At 36.4% G+C, this 22197-nt stretch overlaps 1 pseudogene; it reads left to right on the plus strand.

The window, feature by feature from the left end:
• Positions 1–10555: 10555 nt before the first annotated feature.
• On the plus strand, positions 10556–11421 carry LOC111692467 (annotated as a pseudogene).
• Positions 11422–22197: the final 10776 nt, after the last annotated feature.

The raw sequence follows: 22197 nt of genomic DNA on the forward strand, positions 1-22197 counted from the left end.
TTTTATAGTTTTTGAGATGAGGAATAAGAATCCATTGTTTAAATTGAGCTAAAAAAATTTAGAACCCTTAAATTTACGGATATTTCAGTTTATGATGTTTTTAGCTGTGATTTCCGCTGTTACGCATCGATTTGCTTGAAATTTGGATAGTAGGTGGGGAATAGCTCAAAAAACAAAATACACCCTATGCTGATATATATTTTTACCCTGAGGGTGGTTTCTACCCCTTTGTAGGGGTTGAAAATAAATTTTGTTAAAATAACTCCGGGAATCTATAAAGTAACTAATTTCAAGCAAAAATTGTTGCATACAGTTTTTTTGATAAACCAATACTTTTTGGGTTATTTTCAATTGAAAACTTATTTTTTCATAAAAAAATTATTATAAACAGAACTGAGATCATATCCCATAAAATATTACTAAAGTAGAGTAAAATACCTTTAATTTGGGTTTTTAAAGATATTTCTACCTGCTATAGAACGGAAGTTAAACATAATCGCAAATAACAGTTTCTTTTCAATATTTAGTTTGTTTATTGAATAATTGGATCACGTTTATCAGAAAGGGACCAAGGGACATCTTTTGAGAAAATGGACGAAGGGTACTAAGTGGTGCCTCAGGTATTAAGTATAGAATATTGTTCAGAAAAGAACTAAGCGTCATTTATATAAATTTAGCTGGAATATAGAACTGAACCATCAACCACAGTTTATATAGACCAATTTATTTTACTCAGAAAAGAACCAATCTATGGTTCCTTTCTGAAAATATAATTGTACTGTCTAATGTCGCTTGGTTCCCTATGTTAAAATAATTTGAGGTTATGTTATCTGTCAGTTGAAGCATTTTTATTTAAACTACTGTAGGTCGTAAAAGTGTTAAGTGATATTGTTTCTTATTTTTTTAAAATGGATAGAGCACGTAAAATATTAGAAATGGCTCTTAAATGGAAATACACAGCTGAAGATAAGGTGATATGGAAAACATTTCGGTAAGTTCGTTTTATTTAGCAAGAAAACTTTGTCGCGAAGTAGGTACATACTTTTTTTGAATTCATATATATAGCATTTATTAGGGAACGAAAGCAATCTTATTTCCTTTTTAGGAACCAATTTTAACAACAGATATACCTTTACAAGATGTAACAAATTCTTTTGACATTGCAAACATGGAGGTCATCTGTGATGACGAATTATTGAACTTGGAGCCCCTACACAGTATAGCATCAAACTCGGTCATACTTGCAACAACTTCAGAAAACAAAATCAACATAATTTTGGATATTATGATTAATCAATATAATAGCAGCTCTAAGGAACTGTCAGAGAAGCCAGACAATATTGTTGATAAACTTTCCAAAGTTGCTGACTCAGACTACCAATACAATAGCAACAGTAGCAGTAGCAGTAGTAGTGAAGAAGTAATAATATCAGAAGAAAAGGAAATAAATCACGCAAACATTTCAGATAACAGTGACACACTAATAGATAATACTGAAAAGGAAAGAAGACCAAAAAAAGGAAGAAAAAGAAAATATCCGGGACAAACTTTTAAAACAAAAAAGAAATTGAAATATGCTAACAAACCTTATTACACAGAAAAAGGAAGATTTGTAGAAACAAAACAGTTTTTTGAAAATTATAAATGCACATGTAAACTCAATTGTGCAAATTTGTTAAGTGAAGACAAAAGAAAACAAATTTTTGGGAACTTCTACAAATTAGGTAATTACGATGCACAAACGGCATATATAGCTGCGAAAGTGAGAGAAATTCCTGTTAAACGAAAGAGAAATAAAGACTGATAAAAGATCTTTTACTAGGATATATTGTCTGGAAAGCACTCCCGTGTGTAAAAATTTCTTTGCTAACACTCTTAGAATTAGCTCGAAGCGCATAAATACGGCTCTCTGTAAATTTAGAAAAGGAGATATAAAAGATGCTAGAGGTGAAAAACAGGGTGGACAGAATAAATTATCTGAGAACGTAATTATGTCTGTTATTAACCATATAAAGAAGTTCCCTACATATAAATCTCATTACTGTAGACAGCAGACAAAGGCTCAATACTTGAACTATGATATTACGGAACGTAAGATGTACGATTTATTTAATGAAGATAATAAAGCTATAAAAATATCTTTTACTACTTTCAAATCTTTATTCTATAAACATTTTAACTTGCGTAGAAAGCCACACATAAAGGACACATGTAGTGTATGTGATTCCTATAATGCTAATCTGAAAAATATACAAAATGGACAAGAGAAGGAACGATTACTATTATGTCACGAACAGCACCTAGATATGGCAGAAAACGCTAGAAGGACAATGAAAAATGATTTTCAAATAGCAAAAGGTATTTAAAAATTCTTCTAATATTGCATTCGTGCTGTTTTTCCGGGTTTTCTTCATTACTATTATTTTCTTTTGTTCCAGATAGTCACAATATGCAAACACTTACATATGACATGGAAAAGACGTTACCATTACCGAATATACCTACCAGTTTGGTTTTTTACTTGCGACAGTTGTGGGTATATAACGAAGGAGTTCATTGTGGAAATAAAGGATATTGTTTTGTATGGAAAGAAGGAGTAGCTGGTCGAGGAGCCCAAGAAGTAGGGTCATGTTTAAAAAAATTTTTAGAAAAGTTCCTTCAAAAAAATACTGAAACACTAGTTATGTGGTCAGATAGCTGTGGAGGACAAAATAGAAACATCAAAATAATTTTAATGCTAAAATATATTCTCAGTAATATTTGGTGCCGGGTCACAGCTATCTACCAAATGACTCGGATTTTGCCGACATTGAAAAAGCTGTTAAACTGAATCAAAGAATTTACACCATGGAAGATTACATTAATATAAGGAAGATGTGCAGAAAAAAAATCCATTAACTGTTGTTGAAATGGACTCATCTGATTTCTTTTCAACTTTAAATTTAGAAAAAGAGATTACTAACAGAAAGACAGATACAGAAAAAGTAAAAGTAAGTTGGTTGAAAGCAAGGGTAATAAAAATTGAAAAAGAAAAACCTTTCTCAATTTTCTTAAAATATTCTCATAACGAAGATGACACGTTTCACGAAGTTTTCCTTCAAAAGAATGCCAAAAGACAACCACCCCAATCTTTTAAAAATAATTTGGAATTTCTATGGCCAGACGGCAAAGAAATTTCAAACAAGAAATTAGAAAATCTAAAATCCTTATTGCCCTTTATACCATTGGATGCAAAGAATTTTTACAAAAACCTAAAAGGTATGGAATTTGAAGATGATTTAGACGGCTATGGCGATATTCTGGATTTTGAACCTGAGGAAGAACAAGTTTAATATATTTAAGTTTTATTTCGTTTTTATTAAAAAAACACTTGTTGAAATATTTAAATATAATAAAATATTTTTTATCAACTTTTCTGTTTGTAGCACTCTCCTGAAAAATAAGATTATACCCATTTTTTTATTAATCAGAAAAGATCTAAGCACCAAAAATTGGAAAAATATATATGCGACAATAAATTTTCTCTCTTTTTTATATTAATATGTAAATTTATTATTCACAGTTTTTATAAAGTTATTTTATGCTTGAAAAAACTTAAACGTCAATGTCTGCAACCTTTCAACTTTAAAGCTATATTTTTAACAATTCTTCATATGGTATTTGGTCCCTTTCTGATAACCATGATCCAATTATCGTTGTGTAAGAAAACAAGGCCAATAGACATATCTATAAATATCTATACTTATATAATATTATTATTTATAGCATATTGTATTATATATTATATAATAAATAAAATATACAACACAAAGAACATTATCATGAAAAAAAAATTAGGATGTATCATAGTCTACAATATTCTCTTCTACAGTATCCACTGAAGATTCAAAATCTTCCAAGCTTCCATGATTTTCCGCAACAATAAAATAAAATAGAAGATAGAGCAAATATATTTTCAAATATATGGTATGATTAAGGAGAATAATAAATACTATATAGGTAGTATCTATGGAGACGAAAATACATAAAATTAAATTTTACCTCTCAAAAAATCCTTCAAGCTCACTAGATATTTCTCTATTTTTATGAAATTTCGAACGATTTTGAATGCAAACTAAAGATATTTTTGGATCGGAATAGTATATGGCATAATTAAATATATCGAGGATTCTATTTTCGCGGCTGTTTTGCCGTGCATGATCCCTCATATTTCTCCTGTTGAGCTTATGCCACGCTTCACTGGATTCTTCTGAATAATAACATATTGGCAATGCAAATTTACGGGCAATTTGGCATCCATGCATCAGTATTTTGTGGGTAGTCGGATTCATTCTAGCCCACTCGTATAAGTCATAGTGCTGCTTATAAGTTTTGAAGCAAAGTTCCTCCAGTTTATCCAAATCTACCTTTTTTGTGTACATGTATATTACATGTATATGTTACTTATTTTGTATTTAGAATACTCAAATAATATTATGCATTATTAAATCGATTATTTCAAAATATTATTAAAATCCGTCTATGATAATAATTTAAATATTATACTTAAATTTACTTTATTGTAATATCCTTAGCCATATGATTTTTTATCGTTATACCAGATTTTTTATCGTTATTTCGCAAATAATGTGTTTTTTTTGCACACTTGGAATAGAATAATACACCATAAGTACGTGTATTATTATCACCTATGTATAGTGAAATCGTAAATTTATAAATACATAGGTTTTTTCTTTTATAACTAACTGCATAATATATAGATAACGTGTATAATTTTTTTTTAGATATTATTATTTAGAATTATTATGGGTGGAGCAAAAAAAAGAAAAATAAAGTCAACGAACCGGGGAAGGCCTCGCAAAAAAAGAATAGTGGATAATAATACCAATGCAGGCCGAAAACGGAAAAATATATGTAACCCTGACGAACCAGTTTCGTATAAAACGTTACAGAGAAGAGCTTTTGATTTGGCCAAACAATGCAATAATAATATACAATTATTAGAATTAGTTAAAAGCTGCTAAAAAAGCAACAGAAGCTCCTGTAGAATGTGATTCGAAAATTGTTGAAGATGAATGCATTTTAAGACACACAAAAGAATCTGCGTTGGCATTTTATTTAGAATATGATTTTAGCGAATACCAATATAAAGGTTTGCAGATAGATACAAAAGCAAGAAAATCGTCAATTTACCCTAGTTACTGGGAAATACATGAAGCAAAAAAAGATATCATATGTGAGATTGCTTATAAGAGTGAAACAGAGGTTCGAGTGTCTAGAATATAATAAATAAAACGAGCGAACGTTTATCTGAAGCAGTAGCTTTAAATTGGGACGAAGATAAACTTCGAAAACTAGAGATGTCTGTCTCTCTTGGATTTGATAGCTCTGCAGGACACTTGAGCCCACATCAAAAATCAAAGCAACATCACGAAGATTTTACAACTCCACAAAAATCTCTATTTACAACAAGTTTCGCTGTGATTCAGCTAGCCAGCTGCTCAGACGATAATTGTGTGTGGCTCAACCCAACCCCTCAAAGTGTGCGTTTTACAAGACCATTGCGAATGAGTCTTGAAAAAGAAGATGATGATGCAATTATCTCGGAAAATGCACGCTTAGACGAAGAAATACAATTTTTAAATAGACATCGGTTCAATTGAGCAACGGCAAACATGTTCGGCTAAAATATATAGTGACCAAAACGTTATTTGATGGTAAAATGCGTTAATACCTTGACCAGAAATCCAGCCACGTCAAGATGTCCGATATGTTTGTATACAGCTCATCAATTTTGCAATATTGAAAACGATTTTACTCCAAATTAAAATGTTCTTTCTTATGGGATGGGACTGTTGCACGCAGAAATTAAAATGTTCGAACATTTAAAGAATATTTCCTACCGTTTACCTCTCAAAAAATGGGATGTCACTACTAATTTGAAAGGTAAGATATATTGAAATTATTATGCACGATGGGCTTTACCTTGTTTTATTTTTTCGATATATCAAACCCGACTTTTTTACGGGATCAGGTTATATGTTATATACAAGTATATAAACTTATATCTCGAAAAATTAAAACAAGCCCATATATTTGCCTATATTTTTTGTCCGTATAACTAAATTAACTGGACATAATTTTATAATTTTAACAGATGTATTCAAAGAACGCATGCAAAAAGTTCAAAGAACACTTTATGATAAACTTGGGGTAAAAGTTGATTTATATTTACAAGGGCACGGAACCACGAACACTGGCAATATATCCCGAAAATGTTTCAGCCAACCGGAATTATTCGCTAATTGCCTAGACTTAGATATAAATTTTGTTAGCAATTTTGCAAAAATTTTTTTAATTTTTAAGTAAAAAAAAAGGTAGATTTGGATAAACTGGAGGAACTTTGCTTCAAAACTTATAAGCAGCACTATGACTTATACGAGTGGGCTAGAATGAATCCGACTACCCACAAAATATTGATGCATGGATGCCAAATTGCCCGTAAATTTGCATTGCCAATATGTTATTATTCAGAAGAATCCAGTGAAGCGTGGCATAAGCTCAACAGGAGAAATATGAGGGATCATGCACGGCAAAACAGCCGCGAAAATAGAATCCTCGATATATTTAATTATGCCATATACTATTCCGATCCAAAAATATCTTTAGTTTGCATTCAAAATCGTTCGAAATTTCATAAAAATAGAGAAATATCTAGTGAGCTTGAAGGATTTTTTGAGAGGTAAAATTTAATTTTATGTATTTTCGTCTCCATAGATACTACCTATATAGTATTTATTATTCTCCTTAATCATACCATATATTTGAAAATATATTTGCTCTATCTTCTATTTTATTTTAGTGTTGCGGAAAATCATGGAAGCTTGGAAGATTTTGAATCTTCAGTGGATACTGTAGAAGAGAATATTGTAGACTATGATACATCCTAATTTTTTTTTGATGATAATGTTCTTTGTGTTGTATATTTTATTTATTATATAATATATAATACAATATGCTATAAATAATAATATTATATAAGTATAGATATTTATAGATATGTCTATTGGCCTTGTTTTCTTACACAACGATAATTATTCAATAAACAAACTAAATATTGAAAAGAAACTGTTATTTGCGGTTATGTTTAACTTCCGTTCTATAGCAGGTAGAAATATCTTTAAAAACCCAAATTAAAGGTATTTTACTCTACTTTAGTAATATTTTATGGGATATGATCTCAGTTCTGTTTATAATAATTTTTTTATGAAAAAATAAGTTTTCAATTGAAAAATTGAGTTTTTAATCGCAAATAACCCAAAAAGTATTGGTTTATCAAAAAAATTGTATGCAACAATTTTTGCTTGAAATTAGTTGCTTTATCGATTCTCGGAGTTATTTTAACAAAATTTATTTTCAACCCCTACAAAGGGGTAGAAATCACCCTCAGGGTAAAAATATATATCAGCATAGGGTGTATTTTGTTTTTTGAGCTATTCCCCACCTACTATCCAAATTTCAAAATAATTTCAAACAAGAGAGCAAAAAATGTAAATTTTTTCCCAAAATTATCATTTTGGGGCTCAATTTTGAGGGTGTAAATGGGGTTTTGGTGAAATGTGATTATTTTTCCCTTAATCTGTTCTACTTAAGCTTTAAAACGCTATTTTTTATTTTTTTATATCTTTTTTTCTACGAGGCGCTACTTAATTTTGTCCATACCTAAGTCCAAATGAATTATAGCGCGGCGGGACAAAAGCCAACCCGTCCCACGAAGCCGCCCACCACCCAATCGAGGGCCGGTCAACCAAGCCAACCGGGGACCAACGCACCACCACCTGCGGCGCCCGTAGATGCGCCATGTAGTTCCTGGCAGACATCCCCTTGCCGCCCGACCGTCAGACGACAAACCCGACAGATGGCGGTACAGTTACCGAACTGGATACGGGAGAACCCAATGGGCAACGGTGTTGCCCCGAACACAATAACCACCCCGAACATAAAGAATCACTTATATTTTCTGTTCCGTTTTATTTTTTTATTATTATCATTAATAAACATCTCCGACCATCCGTTCTTACCGCCTCCCTAACCGACCAGATAGTCAAATATCAGAATTCCCGGGAATGGGGCGACGCCCTATACCAGGCCGTCTCCGCAGTCCGACCTGCTGGCGTACTCCCCACCGACAGATGGCGATACCGATATCAAATTGGAGACGGGATAACCAACTGGGTGACGATGTGGCCCCGAGTACAATAAACAGAAACTGTCGCCCGAGGTAACCGCCGCCGCTCAGGGGTAATAGTGACGGACCAACGAATTAAATAAATTAGACGTCACAATGGCTGGACGTTGCGGTGCTGTATGTTATCTAATGTATTGCGCTGGACGCAACAACGTCATCTAGCGGGTATTATGACATCTATTGAACCTACCGTTTTCGAAGACAAATCTACTGCCATATTTCAGGGTTTTCTACCATCATTTCGCATTAACATCTGGCTCTGGCAGCACTGGCAAGCATAGGGAACGCATGTTCTTCTTACTAGTGGCAGCTCAAAAACCCGTACCATTTGTAAAACAATGTACAAATATTACAGTTGCAATAAAGTAGTGTATAGTAGTGTATAATAACGGTGTATTATTCCCCGGGAATCCGGCACAACAAATACAGTCCATTAGAAACAACCTCCGCTGAACTCACACCCACATTATCTCTACATAAGCTTGGTCGACTTCGAGCCGCATAGTCGCAGTAAACAAAACTGGAAAAAAAACCCAAGAACCTAATAAGAAAGCCCAGATACCCTTTGAAAAAACTAAAGATTTAACACTGCATCACAAGAAAAGGAAATCCAAGAGCTGTAATCCCTTGTATCTAGAAGTGAGTATGACATCCCAGTCTACGCAGCCCCCCAGAGTGCGATTCCACGCCGTTCGAACCATCTCCGTCGTTGAAAGCCACGCCCCGACGTAGAGTTGCACGTTGCGCCCCGCACCGTATCAGCTCCAGCAGTTTCAGGGAGGCCCAGCATCTCGCATCACGCAGCACGCGCGGATAGGAACAGGTGGTTTGTAAACTCGTAGCAAAGCAAGGTCAGACGATTCAGTATATTTTATTGATTTATTGCTCAATAAATAAATACTCCGTTGCACGTGTCTTATTGAACCTTAAAAATTTTGTTAAAGCATTATATTAGTTGCATTTCTCCACATTAGTTAAGAAAATCACATTGTAATATTTAAGAAACTGTGTAATATAAATAGACAAGTTAGCGTAATTGTAAGTTCATTTATATAAACAAAAAATGAAGAAATTAAAGAAATATCGCGCGAGAGCTAAAGCAGCCATAACCAGAATAGAAACGTTTATTACAAACTCTGAAAAAAATCCAAAGATAAATAAGTATTCAGTTAGAGAAGAATTTCTAGCAAAGGCTTTTGAAGATTATATTAAAGTTCAGAACACAATCGAGGACGAGGAGGAGTCTCAAACGGGCGATAGAATTGATAGAGTCACGTTATTTAACTATTGCTGCGGAATTAAAGAAAATAATCACTAATTTAGCTAACAAGGGTCTTGTAAATGCCGCAAGTAGCAGCCACACTAGTCTTAGTTCTCATTCTCGCAATCAAGTAAATATGATGACTGGCCCACATTCATAGATTTGTTGACTATATCCGATGACAGGAATGAACACATAAGTACCACTCAGAAATTTATTTATCTGAAGACTCATTTGGCTGCTTTCAATAATAAATGAAATGCGCGTAACAGACGAAAATTATGAAAAGGCGTTAGGTTTATTAAAACGCAAACACGACAAAATATTAGTCATAATAAATTCACACACCAGTAACAAACGGAAACGCAACTAATTTAAGAAAATTTGTAGCACACGTTAGGCAACACGTTAACTATTCAGAAACATTAGAAGTTCCCATTGACTGGGATTTAATACTAATTCTTATTCTTTCGCACAAGCTGGACACTCGCACACAACAGGCGTTTGAGTTAGAGAAAGAATCTGATGGTCAATCCAAATTGGAAGAATTTTTAGAATTTCTCGAAAAAAGAAGCGGTGCACTAGAAAATGTATCACACACTGATGTTAGAAATAACTTGCGTGTAACAAATGTCGCGAACAATCTTTCAAACTATTTTACGGTAAATTTGAGATGCATGTTTTGTAAATTAGAAAATCATACTGTAAGCGATAGCAGTTGGGGACACCCCGTATAGGGACCAATGGAGCTGCATTGATGGATTGAATGCTGAGGCATCAGTTTATTTAAAATTATATAGTTTACATTTACGATGTAGAAGTTAGTGTTAGTCAGTCAGATACGTTCTCGAGTCTCAAGTGCTCTACTTATCTATGCATTATTATTTACTCAAAATATACTGTTTTACATTTCACCTGGGTAGTTTTTATTTTCTTATTTGAAAGAGTTTACAGTTCAGGTGTGGGGTGAACTAAAAGTGTACCAGGAGCGGCCTAGAGATGAACATAATAGTTTGTGTGCAGTTACGTGCGACATACTAGATAAAATGGGGAAAAGAAATCGGCGGCGTCACGAAAGTCGCTCAAGCAGCAGTAGTTCGGACAGTTCCTCTAGTTCTTCTTACGGAAGATACAAGAGAACGTCCGGACGAAGTCATACACCATCCCAGCGAGTTACGCTATCGCTAGGTGGATCAAAAGAAAATCGTTCGAAACAGGCAGTGGCGCGACGATCACGTTCGTCGCAGGAGTCTATTGAGAGGCAGGTAAGATACGCCATAAACACTGGAAACGAAAGTACACAATTGCCATCCGGATCACTAATATCCACTTATGAAAATCGAATTGAACGGCTTGAAAATATGATCGAGCAACTGTTGCGAAGAACTTCTGGCGCAGAAAATCGTCAACTTCCTTTAAGAAGTGATTGTATTCCTGAATTCCAACCGGAAAATGTTAATCTTTCAGCCCCCAAGTGGTTGGGCAAAATTGATCAACTAAAAAGTATCAATCAATGGGATGACGTCACGACAATATATCATATGCAATCACGGTTAACTGGAATGGCCAGAACATGGTTCCACAATCTAGATTCAGTAAACTACACATGGGACGAGTGGAAAGCACTCATTATAAGAACCTTTCCCGACCATGTTGATTATGCGAAAGCCCTGCGTAAAATGTTAGAAAGAACCAAGCAGCCCCGTGAGACTATGACTACCTATTATTTTGGCAAGATGGAATTGTTACGAACATGCCAAATTACCGGCAAGAATGCTATTGCGTGTTTGATTGATGGTATCCCCGATAACACAATCCAAAATGCAGCACAGCAGGCCGTTACGTATCGCCTGAAGCACTTTTTGAAGAATATTTGTCTATGCTTCGAGACGAAGAGTCCATAGAAGCATAATTTCTTAAAATTACGACAGTAGAGTGGAGTATACCTAACCCACTGCACCATACCGTGAACCTACAATGTTACGCCTCTGTGGCTGTGCGAGCGGCTCTGTAATATCAACAAGAAATACCCATAATTATCGGTTAACCCTTTCTAAACAATGAGTATGTTGTTGATAACCAAATTCGTTTATTTCAAGTTGAAGAGAATGATGACGCTGGAGAGTTGCCGCCTAGAAAAATAAACTTATGTGCTAATGAGTCCTCTTTCATTCTACCAATTTATCTGGGTCACATTTCTGTTCATAGTACTCGGTACTATAAACCAAACATTAACGGTGTTAACGTTGACTTACAATATCGGAATTGGGTAAATAATTTTCATATAATTATTCTCTGCGTCACGAGATTAAAACAGAAAGGTAATCTTGCTATAAGAAACATGTCTAACCAGCCGGTCTGTTACGAAAAGGACAGGGTGGTCGCAAGGGTTTTGTATGTCGTGAGGATGTACAGGGTGAGTCAGTGGATTGCTTACGGACAACCATCTCATCCTTGAAAGAGTTTACGTTGAATGACATACAAACTCAAATAAACCCAGAATTATCTAGTGACGAGCAGTTTAATTTACGATTACTTAACGAGTTCAGACTGTTTCGCCACTGTACTGACCAGAAGTTGGGCACTGCTTATACGAGCAAGAATATTACGAATTTCTGTACTAACTTGGGCATCAAACGTGTGTTGTGTGCAACATCAACTCCAAGAGCTAACGGCTAAGTTGAGAGGATGAACCGCACAATACTTTCTGTCTTGACGGCTTCAATTGACGACGAAAATCGTTGGGACGAGGTTGTAAGTCAAGTGCAGTGGGGAATTAATTCAACGATTAATTCTACCACTGGGAGAAGTCATCCAGAAACATTAACGATGCTTTTCTGAATAGTATGAGATATAACGCATCTCATTCAGTTACGGAAAAACACGTTACGATAAGAAGCATGCTTCACCAAAAACGTTTGATGTAGGAGAACATGACGTGCTTGTCCGATGTGTAAAGGGTTCAATGACGGTAAGAGTAGAAAACTCGAACCACGATATAAGGGATCCTTTGCAGTTACGAAGGTCCTTGAGAACGATAGTTACGTAATATAGGACCTGCCGGGCTCGTAACGATGAGCACGGCTTATACGGCGGGGATCTATCCCGCACACCGAATGAAGCTGTTCGTTACAAGGGTCTCTTCAAGTGAGAGTAGCTCTGAAACTGAACAGGTTCATTCTCATTACTTTTTCTAATATTTACTGTTGTTGTTACAGATACCTCTTCACGGGGTCGTGAAGGATTGTCAGGTTGACCGACTGTGAGCGATAGCAGTTGGTGACACCCCGTATATGGACCAATGGAGCTGCATTGATGGATTGAATGCTGAGGCATCAGTTTTATTTAGGATTATATAGTTTACATTTACGATGTAGAAGTGAAGAGTATTAGTGTTAGTCAGCCTTTTCACAGAGTTCGTTGTCGAGTCTCAAGTGCTCTACTTGTCTATGCATTATTATTTTCTCACAATATACTGTTTTACGTTTCACCTGGGTAGTTTTTATTTTCTTATTTGAAAGAGTTTACAATACGCTGTACGAATGTTGTAAACATTTTTCAGATACGGAAAAAATGAAATTTGTAGACAAGTGTTTTCAGTTCGTTTTTTAAGTTTTACTCGAAAATCAGGCTTTTTTCGAAAAACATGAGAGTAGTAATTTTTAGAAAATTGAAAGAAGAATCCGAAAATATCATGGTTGTTACCGTAAAGCAGTGGCATACTTATTTTATTTAGAAAAATATGCCACCGATACCCTTTATCTCCGCCACTGGAGCATGTAAATTTTAAGAAAAGCCCTCAGATTTTGGACAATGTTTACCTAAATACATGTGCCCAATTTGAAGTTATTTCACTTACCAGTTTTTAAAATATTTAAAAAAATTAAAAATATTTTTTGAAGTTTAATACCCTGTATAAATTTAACGAAGCGTCCTAGATAAAAACTTTAACCTTAAAATTAACCAAAGAATACAAGGTTTCATTTTGAGGTTTTTGGTCACCACTTGTAAATCACCCTGTATGTGTCTGTAAGCCTCGTTATCCCTCTTAAAAGTTGTGTGAACACTTCAAAAAAGATTAGAAAGAGAAAAATGTTCTTTTGTATGCAGCAACGACATTGGATCTACGTTTCAAACGAATCCATTTTACATTTCCATTGAATGCTTCTTCAGCTATAACTACCATTAAAAACGAAGTGAAAAGAGAGCTCAGGCTTCAGGGTTCAATGACTCCACCAGTCGACCAAATTAATAAGAAAGATGACGTGCGGGAGGGTGCAATCGCTTTGAAGAATTTGCCAGATCGAGAAAGTTCCTGGGGGATACCAATTGAAGTAAAGCTCTATCTAAATCAGCCAATCCAACATCGTAACCGAGATCCCATTCGGTATTGGACTGAAAGCAAATCTGCCTTTCCAATAACTTACAAGGTGGCTATAAAGTTTTAACGGTAGTTGGATCATCAGTTGCTTCTGAACGCCTTGTATCAANTTTTTTTTTGCTCCACATTCTTTGCTACACACATTGATTTAGTTTAGCTTATTTAAACATTGATTGTATCTTTTTTTCCGTTAGGAACCACTAAACTGTATATTTTTTTTTTGTTAAGTAACAAAGTTATAAAAACCTTTAAAGAGAAAGTTCAAAAGTTACCTACTAATTAACCAAAACACCTTTGACGAAGACATGGGAAAAGTTCAAAATTGATGAACTAGAATAAATGCTAGAGTTGTACTAGTTCAGTCTGAATTAAAATTCGTCGAGATATGCGAAAAATTAACTGGAAGTTACTTGTACCTTCAGAGTAACGTCGATAACATTTAAATGCTGTCACTTTTGTTTGTTTAAAAATAATACATTTGGCGATTATATAAGATTTGATTACCGCACTCCAGAAAATTACTCAAAATTTACTAAAAAATATTTTACCTCTTCTAATAAAATACTGAAATATTCCTGTGTAGTTGGAAATCATCGAACTAGAAGCTTTTCTGTCAAAATCAGATTTTATCTTTGTTCTAAGAATACCACTGGATGAACAAGATCTTTATACCTTATATCAATTATATCCTATCCCAATATTAGATAAGACATCATGTTTTGTCATTGGCACAAAAATACATTGCGCGTAATGAGGATTCCTTAATGTACATCCCTGTCAAAAGTTTGAGCACATGTAAACTCAGTGCCACAAAATGTTATGTTCTGACCTCTACGCCTACCCAATTGACAGCAGTGTAGCATGCGAAGCCCAGTTGCTGAAAAATTTCAGGAAGATTCCTAAAAATTGTGAACGTACTGTTATGCATTCGTTGATATTGTCACATTTCCTGTTTAAGATACTAAAAATAACTGGTAAAAAAATATATTATTATGTCGGGGTACTCGCTTGGCTGTTAAGAGGGTAGAAACAGGCAAATCAATTAATTTTTACAGTTTATTATACAAAACATACTTACACCACCGAGGGATTTTTTATCAAGTGGAGGAAAAATGGTGAACTGACTCCTGGCCATCGACTGGCTCTCAAAGCTGGCCCCCGGACTGGCGCAGGACCGGCCCCGATTCATCAAGTTTCCTGGGTTTAAATATTCTTTACAAAATGCGTGTAATGAGTGTATTAGAATTAAACAACCGGTAGAAGAATCGGGAACAATGACTGAATCAGTCCACCAGTTTATAGAGAGAGTGAGCGAGATGGACATAGTGCAAGGGTCAGTTCAATATGCATTCAATTTGCAACTGGACAATTTTCGTTGCTTTTAAATCTATTGTGTAATACTGACATGTAATTGATTCTAATTATATTTATAAATTTTGTTCTATGAAATGGGTTAAATGAATATGTATTTGTACCGAGGGTATTTTGGAAGTTTCTTGGAGCTTGTGTAGTGTGTACGTCTCCTTAAAGTACCCAAGGTATTGGAAGTTTTTAGAACTTGATTATATCTCGTGGGATTCTCGTCTCAGTATCAGAAACTTTTGTGCTATTTAGTTACTAGATATGATATGTGGGTTTGTAATATGTATGTTCCGTAGAGATGCTACAGCGCTCTTCGCCTTAAATTTGACTTTGCCTCTCCGAATTTTACCGATTTCTGAAATCTGCTCGACTTGCACTGGTATTTGAACTGTAGTTTGGTATGGTAGTTCGTCTTTATGTCACCATACTTCAGTTTAAATTTCGATGTATTTAAGAAATTTTTTACCTTCCAAAATTTGAGACTGAGGTGGTTTTTCTGAGCGTCTCGCATTTTTTGTTTAAGTTGGCAATTTAATTTAACCAAAAAAATTGATACTGAATGTACTAGAACCGTGGGGTTTAAATAGCATATACAGGGTGATTCAGTCATAATGTCATTAATTTTAACCACGTATTCGGAAAACCTGATAAAGACAGAAAATCGAAAAAAATTATTCGACCTTTAAATAATAAGCAAATTACCCCTTAACTCCCGTTAACTCAGCGCCCTATTTCGCAAGAGGGAACGCGCCGACCGGCGGACTACAAAGCGTTCTAAACAGCTGATTTCTCAGTCGCCTTGAATTTTGCAATTGGTTTCAAAATCATAGTGCAGTTCATCCCAACTTTATTAACAAAGTGCTATGGACGGATAAGTGTTTTTTTAGCCGTACTGGCATTTTAAATAGGTAGGTAGCATACTACTATTTGAAAAGTAATAAGTCACTACGTACTACATAACTGAATAATTAATTGAACATAAATACAAAAAATTCAAATTCAATTATAAAACACGGTGAAAACGTTAATGTTGTGTCGTTCACTATAGATTAAAAATACAGTAAAAGCTAGGTTAGTGACCGAATACGGTAGGTCAAGATTCACTCTTGATAAATCTTTGTAGGTCAGCGGCCAGGAGCGGTCCGAAAAGGGGTTTAAATAATTAATTGAAAATATTTTTTTCATCGTAAATATGCAATTTATTTTTTTTTTAATCGCGTATTCGTATTCTACTCATTTTTCCCTATCTTCCCATAAAATTTATGACATTATGACTGAATTTTATATTTTCAATATGCAAATGCAATGTTAAATGAACTAACTTGCACTCAAACTAATAGCAATTTTTTAAAATTAAAACAAAGGATAAAGAAGGAAGCACCAATGTTCTTGAGGGATATACAGGGTGTCTCACGGTGACGGCCCATTAGAATTATTTCAGAGACTACTTAGATTTGAATTTTGAAAATTTGGGATAGGTATCGGGTTTTCGAGCATGCCCTTCTCAACTAAAATAATGGCGTCCACGAAAGATAAAGCAACAATATTTATAGGTAGGATAGCTAGACCCCTAAGCATTCCATCCATACTTTCAAAGTGGCATAATTGCATACAGGGTGATAGACATTTAATGCAGAGTTTAGTTAACTTCAAACCTTCATAAGTAGTTTTTTTTAATGGAACACTCTTTATGTTTTTCTATATTCTGATACACAATGTTATTCTCTTTCGAACGGTATCAGAGGGTTCCCTATACCTATCTCTTCTAGTTTTTAAGTTATCTACTATATTTTGTGTAATCACCTAAAATCATGTAATTTCTTGCGAGGATAGCAGTGGAATTTTTAGCAAAACTTCTAAACAAACAACTAAGTTATTTTTATTATTGATTCACAGAATCCAATGGGATTCTAAGCAGAACATTTACAGTTTTTAATGAGACATATCCCAATTTCCACCAATGAGCAGAATAAAGTTAAGAAAAATTCTAAAAAAAACAACTTCATACATAGTAGAGATGTTTTAAAATCTTATGAGCTTTGACCTTCATATGCGCAGAAACATAATTCCGACCGTCGCCTAAATTATTCTACGTCCTAAAAACATTACACCTATTATTCACAGTCTCTCTCGAGCTCTAGCGTAAACAAGCCTTTGATCCGATTACAAATATCATAATAAAATGCTCTATTCTTTATTATATTAATTTAAACAATAAAAATATATATAACGAACGTTCGCCAGTTGACTTTATTGATGTCCGAGCGCCTTAGTTCATGTCTACTTGTAATGATGCACATGGTCTAGTTCTGAGTCAATGTTTTCACAACGTGCTTATTAGAAGAATTATATGGGGATACGCCACGCCTTTCGCGCATTTCGCGGCTCATGAGATATTAAAAGACCTCTAATACATAATTTTAATTATGTATGTTGATAATAATAATGCACTAAAATAAAAAAATTACTTAAGGAGGAGCCTCGTCTAATTGATACCAACACTTCCTTAGTTGGTCTAAAGATAAGTATATCATTTAGAAAATCTGCCACAACCGTTTGCAAAATATTGAGATTTCTGTCGGCATTTTCTTCGTAGATAAGATAAGAAATTTTGTTATTTTATAACATTTACGCTAAATTAATTTTGAAAGTTTCTTTCCCGAATAACATGAGGAATTTCAGATGACCACAAATGAGCATCATGTCTATTAAAAATACCTTCTCTCGTAAATTTTGACTCGTCTGTTCATATATGTTGCAAACATTGTAGATCTTCTTGGTATTGCACTAACATCGTTTCACAAAATTGTACACGTTGCATGGCGTCACCCGGATGAAAAGCAGAAAGTAACTTAAATTTGTATGGATGCATATCATTAGTTCTTAGCATCCTGTGAATGGACGCTCGTGAAATGCCTAAACCATATTCTGCGGCACGAGTTGAGAATTCTGGATGAACATTAAAATAGGCTAGCACATTTATTACATTATCTTCATTTGAGGTTATTGGATTTGGTAAAATTCTTTCTGCACAAATTCCATTGTTGGCAAATTTGGATAATATGTCTCATTAAAAACTGTAGGTACCTACATGTTTTGCTTATAATCCCATTGCAACGTCCGTGAATGAATAATTTTAAAATATCAGCATTTGAATATGTATTGTTTTCCATTTCTTATAAGCACTAAATTAAACTGTCACTGACTAACTAACAACAAATTGACAGTTTAGTTGTTTGTTTTGAAGTTTTGCTAAAAATTCCACAGCTATCCTCGCAAGAAATTACATAATTTTAGGTGATTACATAAAAAATAGTAGATAACTTAAAAACTAGAAGAGATAGGTATAGGGAACCCTGATACCGTTCAAAAGAGAATAAAATTGTGTATTAGAATATAGAAAAACATACAGGGTGTTCCATTTAAAAAAAAACAACTTATGAAGGTTTGAAATTAACTAATCTCAGCATTAAATTTCTAGCACCTTGTATGCAATTAAGCCACTTTGAAAGAATGGATGGAAAACTTAGGGGTCTAGCTATCCCCCCTATAAATATTGTTGCTTTATCTTTCTTACTATAAAATACACATGGTTTGAAGCTAGTCACTGTTTCTCTCCATTTTTTAGAAAAAAATTAAATATCTCGAAAACGGTTAATTTTAGGAATAGGGAAACTTCATAAAAGTCCACCTAAAATAACACGTATAGAATCCAAAATTGCAATAATATATAGGGTGTTCCATTTAAAATAAGCAAGTTGATGGCGACTTCTGGTATAACCGGAAGTGGTACGTGGACGCCATTATTTTAATTGAGAAGGGCATGCCTGAAAACCCGATATCCCAAATTTTCAAAATTCAAATCGACGTAGTCACTGAAATAATTCTAATGGGCCGTCACCGTGAGACACCCTGTATTTATACAGGGTATTTCAGGATTATATGCAAAAATTTTAAATACAAATTGGGAATCGGAAAATAAGAAAAAAGTTCCTACGAACGTATGTCCAGAAACGATTAGTTAAGGAGTTCCCCTCCTGGGAGCTGTATGACCTTGTCGTTGGTGGAGGGGCTTAAGTAGCTACAGTGAACCCAAGAGCTAAACCGGCGGGAGTTTCATACTCCTGGCAGGGTCACCCAAGCCGGAAAGGTCGAGGGAGAGTAGTGAAAACTGAGAAACAGCTCAGCTACCCAAGCCAAGGTGGAAATGCATCGTGCCGAGGGCTGAATGGTGCGGGGGTAGGTAAAAATGTCGCATCGTAAACGATCTCTTTGGGGAACCTGGCGCACCCCATCGTATTTAGCCTTCCGTCAGGTATGGGGCACTGCCTGGCGGTGACTTTTATTTCCTCCAGACTCGTGGGACCTTCATGGACCAAGAATCTAAAAAACAGGAACCCGAAAGGGGACCGTCTACATCTGCCGGGGAAGCAGTAAGTGCTGACCGGGCGGAAAATAAAACAGCCACTGGGAAGCAAACACTAGTGACTGCTATCTCTAGGGGAGTCGACAGACTGAATCTGGAAGGTAGGAAACAATTGTCTGGTGCGCAAAAGCGCAAACTTAAAAAACTGCGGAAGGCAGAGGCGGGAAAAGGACAGGGGCCGGTGACGGAACCTGGCTCAAGTACCACTCTAACTCCGCAGGCGGCTGAACCGGGGCCAAGTGGACTCGGGAAGAAACGTGGACGGTCGGACAGTAGTGAGCCGACTTCTGACCGGCCTGTTTCCAAGACGCCTAAGGCCACGGGACAGCGTGGCAAGACTCACGGGGAGGCGCTGTCGGGGATCCAAGCAGTGGTGGTCCCCCATGGATACCCGGAGGTCCGAATTGATGAGGACCAGATGAGACTTGTCCAGTCGGCGCTTCTGGGGCCATTGATGAGATCGCGGGCGAGGGTATACGACCGCGCTTTCTGGAGTGTCGTCGAAGGGGGGAACGCTAGCGATCACCGCCTTCAACGAGGAGAGCCTGCAATGGCTGAAGACGACTACGGCGAGCTTGGTGCCTTGGGAGGGGGCTAGACTCAGCGCTGTTGAGCCTAGGGACCTACCTAAGTTCACTAAGTTCATCGTGTGGATTCCGGGTCATCCTGATGAACCGGAAACCATCATGCGCCGTCTGGAAAACCAGAACGGGGAATTGAGGACGGGGGCCTGGAGGCTAATCAACCGCAAGGTTGAGGAGAAGGGCCAGACCCTAGTCCTCTCAGTAGATGAGATGAGTGTGAAGGTACTTCAGAAGGAGGGCTTCAGACCATTTCTGAACTTCACCAGGGTCCTTTTTAGGAACCTGGAGAAGGGCAGGGTAGATTTGGGACCTTCTGATGAAGATCAGGAGGGACCAAAATCTGTATTATCTGGTCAAATTCCAGGTAATACAAGCGAACATTCAGCACAGTAGAGCGGCATCTGCTGCTCTCTGTGCCAGTGTGGCGCGCGCAAATGCGGATTTAGCTTTGATCCAGGAGCCTTGGGTACATGGATCCCGGATCAGAGGATTGCAGGTAAGTAATGGTGGCTTACTGTATTGTGGCCACCAAACTAGACCTAGAGCTTGTATTTATTACAAGAGTAGTATTAATATTTTTCCTCTTCCAGGGTTCTGCACGGATGACCTGGTGGCGGCCGAAGTGACTTATGTATCGGAGGGAACGCAGAGACAACTGGTAGTTTGCTCAGCGTACCTCCCTTACGATAAGAAAGAATCTCCTCCAACCAGGGAACTGAGGGACCTGGTGGCCTGGTGCGAGAAGGAGAAGAAACAACTCATCGTGGGATGTAATGCTAACTCACACCATACGGTGTGGGGAAGCAGCGCTGTCAACGATCGAGGTGAATCTTTACTAGATTTTCTTTTTAGTTATAATCTAGAGACCTTGAATGTCGTGAACGAGCCCACCTTTGTTATAAAAAATAGAAGTGAAGTCATCGATATAACAGTGGAATCGGGACCGATATGTAATAATATTGCAAGGTGGCATGTGTCGAATGAGCCGTCAATGTCGGATGATAGACATATCTACACTTTGAAATCATAACGGATTATAATCCGCAAGTAAAAACCTACAGAGACCCAAAAAGAACTGACTGGGACTCCTATAGAACGGAGTTACAGTTACTGTGGAGGAACTCCAAAACGCCGTCACAAGATCATATGAATATAGCTGTCCTATCAAAATGAGGTCCGACAAGCACACCGTACCCTGGTGGAGCAAGGAACTCACGCAGTTGAGGGGACAGACAAGAAAACTATTTAATAGAGCAAAGCGGACAGGAGAGTGGGAGGCTTATAGAGCAACCCTCACTGAGTATAATAAAGAAATTAGAAAAGCGAAGAGAGACTCATGGAGGAAGTTCTGTGAGGATATTGATAGTGTCCCACAGTGTGCTAAACTCCAGAGACTTCTCTCTAAGAACGGACATACGAAACTCGGGTCTCTCAAAGCACCGAGTGGGGAATATACCAAAACTGGAAGGGAGACATTGGAATTACTTCTAAATACTCACTTTCCAGGCTCCAGGTTATTAAATCATGGAGATGAATATGACTGGAATCACCAGCAGAGGGTAACGACCGGGTCTCGACAGAACTGGGAGGTTGCCAAGACGGTGGTGAGTCAGTCACGAATAAGATGGGCAATAAGTTCTTTTGACCCATTTAAATCACCAGGAGCCGATGGAATCCTACCTGTACTGCTACAGCAGGGGGTGGACTGTCTAGCTCCGGTCTTAATTCACGTCTTCAGAGCCAGCATTGCACTTGGTTATATACCGCTGGCATGGAGATCGACGAACGTGGCGTTTATTCCTAAACCAGGGCGTCCATCGTATGCCCAGGCAAAGGCATATCGCCCGATAAGTTTAACATCTTTCCTCCTGAAAACGTTGGAGAGAATAGTTGACAGGCATATAAGGGACGGGGTATTGAGGGCAAATCCTCTGC

This window comes from Anoplophora glabripennis, unplaced genomic scaffold (genome assembly GCF_000390285.2).
Source record: "Anoplophora glabripennis isolate ALB-LARVAE unplaced genomic scaffold, Agla_2.0 scaffold1663, whole genome shotgun sequence".
Taxonomy (NCBI): Eukaryota; Metazoa; Arthropoda; class Insecta; order Coleoptera; family Cerambycidae; genus Anoplophora; species Anoplophora glabripennis.